General features: G+C 31.6%; 1 long non-coding RNA gene across 1 annotated transcript; it reads right to left on the bottom strand.

Annotated features, from left to right (window-relative positions):
- Nucleotides 1-2,453: 2,453 nt before the first annotated feature.
- Nucleotides 2,454-4,699, bottom strand: LOC136273123 (uncharacterized). Its single transcript, XR_010711319.1, has 3 exons — nt 4,532-4,699; nt 3,585-3,640; nt 2,454-3,011 (listed from the first exon to the last, which is right to left on the bottom strand). It is a non-coding gene; the product is annotated as an uncharacterized lncRNA (long non-coding RNA).
- Between the last annotated feature and the right edge of the window lie 219 nt (nt 4,700-4,918).

Raw genomic sequence — 4,918 nt, 5'->3', positions numbered from 1 at the left:
TATTTTTCCTTTGAGCGGTAGGTTGGTTTTAATGAATAGTATTGCTCTAAATCCTTATATATATTTAAAAAAAATCAATGCCGCTTGGTTTATACATTTATCAAATACTGAAACACTTCCGCATTAAAATGCAAAAAATACACAAATAAACGTCGCAGTCATGCAGCTGATCCGAATTGAATACCATTCCTATATAAAAAAAAAAAGAAAGCACCACTTAAAATGCAATGTCTTTAGACTTTGTAAAAATAATCAAAAGCAGTTGAATTAATCATCTCCGTTACTTTAATCATTTTGAATGATAAAAGTAATTTTTGCGAAGAATGAGACTGTAACTATTGATTATGTATCAATTTTTTTTTAAATCAACCTGCATTGTTTTCTTTTGACTTTATGCGTAACTTCAACTTTTCATCGATTATCGTTTAATGCATACAGAATGTGGTATGATGAGAGTTGCAGTGAGTAAACAGTTGACGACTCTTAATCGTGAAAACACATACACCCCTGCGAAGGTTATTGTCATTCAAAGTTTAGACCACGTGGTTTTATTTGACCCTTTCAGTTTCGCAGTAAAAATCGTACCTCGTGTATAAAGTCTATTTCACAGTATCTAGGTTCTTGTAGTCAAATATAAAATCTAGAGGTTTATTGATTTTAAACTTTATCTTCATTAATTAGTGAATAAAATGTGTTCTAGAAATAAATGTGACTATACACCATTTAATTTTTATCTGTTGTTGCAACAACCAACATGCTTAAAAGAGATCCCTCCTGAGGATTAATTTTCGATCCGCGCCTGACCTAGTAATAACATCAATAGTGAAACAGACTATACTATTTTATGCAGAATGTTCCTTGGAAATGGCTCGATATACTAAGTTTTAATGCAAAACTGACACCCATTATTTTTTTTAAAACATGGTACATGTATTGCACATCACAAGCATCAAACATGGCTATGATTTTAATAAGCAACCCAATGTTTATATTTTCAACTACTCTACACGTGTTTGAACACGAACGATAACTCTGTTCTGAATATTATCGTTTAATATAAATAACTGCTAGATGGTAAAATAAGACATACATCTTGAAAGCTTTCGCAGGACAGTTAAGGCAACATTTTGCTTTTAAACAGCAGTAAAAGGAGGTAGTTTTGCTTTTGTCTATTCATTTCTGCATAATGAATAGTTCTAAACTGTTTTGGGTGTTATTGTAAAGATATGGGTCTCCTTTACTTGACCATGTCTAAATTTGTCGGTCACGTGACTTTTTAGGGTCACGTGGGCGTCTTTTAGACAAAAATCGTCAATGCTAAAATGAGACAAAAAGTTCAAGGGCAAGGCAAAGAAATTTAAGAGTAAGTAATATGGCAACATATTCAAAATTATCTATACATCATAAAAATCAATGCTCATTCAGTTGTAAAGTTTACTGGTTATGTAAATTTCTTTAAAAACTGGCTACTTGTTCCTAAAATAGTGCATTTTTGTATATTTTCATTACAATTACAAAGTAAACCTTCATCTCTCAACAAATGAGCATCAGTTTTTATAAAGAACTCGTAAAAGGGAAGAAAATCATACCAAGTTTAATAATATCTATAGCCGTCTTGCACTTGAACTTTTGCATTTAATTTCTCAATCTAGAAGTCCTCTCAAATCAACACACATTTCAAACGCACAAGTGATCGCAAACGGGGAGGTAACTCTTTGAGCGATAACTCTTTTGATATAGGCGCGATGTCATTTTATCACATAATCCGAATTAATTTTAGGATATGTTTCAACAGTACATTATGTAAATGGTTATTTAAACATAGTGCTTCTGTTTTATTTATTTTAAAAGAGACAAGATGGTTACGATGAATCGTCCGCATTTCCTCTGTTGTATCATGGATGTAAACAAAAAACCGTTGTGTATCAGTTCTCTTGGTTAACCGCATTCGCGGAGTTATTGGTTTCTTAATATTTTTTAAGCAATTGGAGAAAAATATATAAGAGCTAATTGTACACAATTATTTGAGGAATTAGATGTCAACAGAGACAAATGAAGCCCCTGATATTAATAAACTAACCTAAATTGTTCTCATAATATATATTAAAAAATAAGATATGGAGTATTTTTTTCATTATTTATGTGTAGCCTTTGCCCAATGACTGCATATTCTATAGCACTGCTTGGGTCTGTTAATATTATTCTGGGGAGGGGGTTCAAAGGGGTAACTTTATTCTGTTTGCCAGGGGCCAGGTACCATGGTGTTTTACTATGTAAATTGTGAATTAAATTAGAATTTGCCACGGGGACTATACATGTAGATCTGCCCATGTATGATGCCTTTTCCCATCCCCCACAAGCAATCAACAGTATTCACCTTTGTATTACACATGTTACACTTGTAATTTAAACACTAATTAAAATTGACTTTTATTTTTATTCAAGGGGGGGAGGGTTAGCATATCTATTCATTCACAAAATAAATTCTAAATTCTCATTTCTCATTACTGAGAAAGGAAAGAGAGTGCAAGTGTAAATCCTGCAACAAGGCGATCAAAAGCCATTTTTGGTTCACATCAATATATTCAATTTAAATAAGTCTGAATTCTCCTATGTGAGAGACTCTCTCTCCCGCCCATTTACATACCATCCCCTTTCCACTTCTCAAACAAAATTATATATATAGAAACAATTATATTTGGTTCATTTGTTTTATTAATTCAAGAAGATAAAGAGACTTTCTGAAAAAAAAATTCCGTGACAACATTTAAACCTGACATATGCATGCAAACTCAAAATTACAATTTCTTTTTATGATGTCAATGTGTTTATTGTATGACTTCTTAGTTCTGGTCCTCTTCTCTCTTCAAAAACACAGTCTTCCTGTTTCTAAAGGTCAAGTTTTTCTTTCCATCATTTCATCTTGTATACGACACCAGGATAAGGGTGCGGGTAAATGATCACCAATAAGAACATAATTTATGTAAATCTCAAGACAAAGCAGGTACCAGCTAAAATGAAAATTACATATATTTCAGTAAGTTTAACTTGTTATCAAAATGGCTGAAAGACTGAAATGGAGGATTTTCTACAATTTGATAGTCAATGGAATTTATTTATCTTAATAAACATTTCATTATGTTTAGATGTGCATTTAATTTTGCACAAATTCAAATACAGCTTTTCAGTTTGATCGATTTGAAATTACTCGCATCCTCACCCCTGATATGTGCACGATATTATTTTTATGTGCCCCCTTTATTTTACCCGGCCTGACCTTAAAAATGCACCTCCCCCCCTCTCTCTCTCTCTCTCACAACTGATTTGATTGATTGATATTATATAATGCAGGTGCAGTCAGTGTGAATTAAAACATACCATGTATTGTTGATTTGTTGATGAACAATATTCAAAATTGTAGATTTATAAATAACATAGGTTTATATCAATCATTTTAAAACATTAAATGAAACCATTCGTACTTGAAAATACTTTTTCTAATTGAATTGTCTCATAGAATAATCATATTGGTCATTATTTCAATGATAAATTATTGAACTTATACATGTATGTTAATTACTTACATTTTCTTCCAGTCTTTTTTTTTTTGTCAAATCAGTGTGACACTTTTCAAATTACTCTGCAAATAACAAAATATAATTATGAGAAGTCATACAATTTAATTTACATGCATATAAGGACATGTCAACAGTAATTTGAACACTTTTGTGAAAGGTCTACATATATTATGAATGGATGGGTAAAATGATCAACACTTCAAATTTTATTTGAAAGTTACATATGCACATTCTACACAAACGATACCATATATGACCATGAATGTAGATTCCTCATTTAGAGAAAATCAGATGGAGACATGCAGTCATTTGTTTATTATTATTTGGTTTTTTTTATTACCAATAGTACTGCATCATAAGTATGAACCCAGGTGACAAGATTTCAAACAGTGTTATGGTAGTAATATACTGAGTTCTAAAAACAAACTAGTAATAATTAAGAATTAATGTGCATAAACATCTTAATATATCAACTGGATGAATGTGTAAACAATATAAATGAACTGTCATGGAAGAATTTTGAACACAGTAGAAAGGTGTTATTGATCAGCTGTTCATCAATTTCCAGAAAATGAAATCAGCATCTTTTAGCCTGCACTGTACTGATTTTCAGAAAATCAAATTAGCTGTTTTCACACAGTCTTTGTATTGTTTACTTACAAATTGAAATAAAAACAAACAGCTGTGTAAAGCTAAATATTGTCAGTACAAGTACTATGAACTGATTCGTGTCGATTGGTTAAAATGATCAACAATTTAACGGACTGGCAATAAAGCTACATGTATATGTACATTGTATAGGCCTAAATGTAAACAATGCAGTCTCTCCTCATGTTTTGAACGAAACAACACATTAAATCGATCAGAAATGCATCAACAGTATAAAATCACAATAAAATAGTTATTGAGCTATCTGGTATATTACAAATACACTGTATATCTACTCTACATACCTGATAAATCATCAAAAGATCGCCATCATCGGGAATACCAGCTACACGTGTTTACATCGTCTGACGAGCGCTTTTGGGACGCAGATTCACACCCATACGACAGATGCATTATGGAAATTCTTAGTATATTCTGATTGTTGTAAACTTATAAAAACACACATGAGTGATTCGTAGTTATATTTTGCTTATGAAGTATTAACTTAGCAACGATAAAGAAAACATTCCGAACACATTGGCAGGGGTGACATACATGGACGTAAGACGTGTGGATGTTGTTTATTTAGTTCTGATTTTGGACAAATTTAATTGAGAGAGTGAAAAGCCTATACCCATTTTCATGACATAAGTTAAGCGATTTGAACTATTTATTTTTTGCAGGTTATAAAC

This window comes from Magallana gigas, chromosome 1, assembly GCF_963853765.1.
Source record: "Magallana gigas chromosome 1, xbMagGiga1.1, whole genome shotgun sequence".
In the NCBI taxonomy this organism is placed as follows: domain Eukaryota; kingdom Metazoa; phylum Mollusca; class Bivalvia; order Ostreida; family Ostreidae; genus Magallana; species Magallana gigas.
This window is presented reverse-complemented; position numbering and strand designations above follow the sequence as displayed.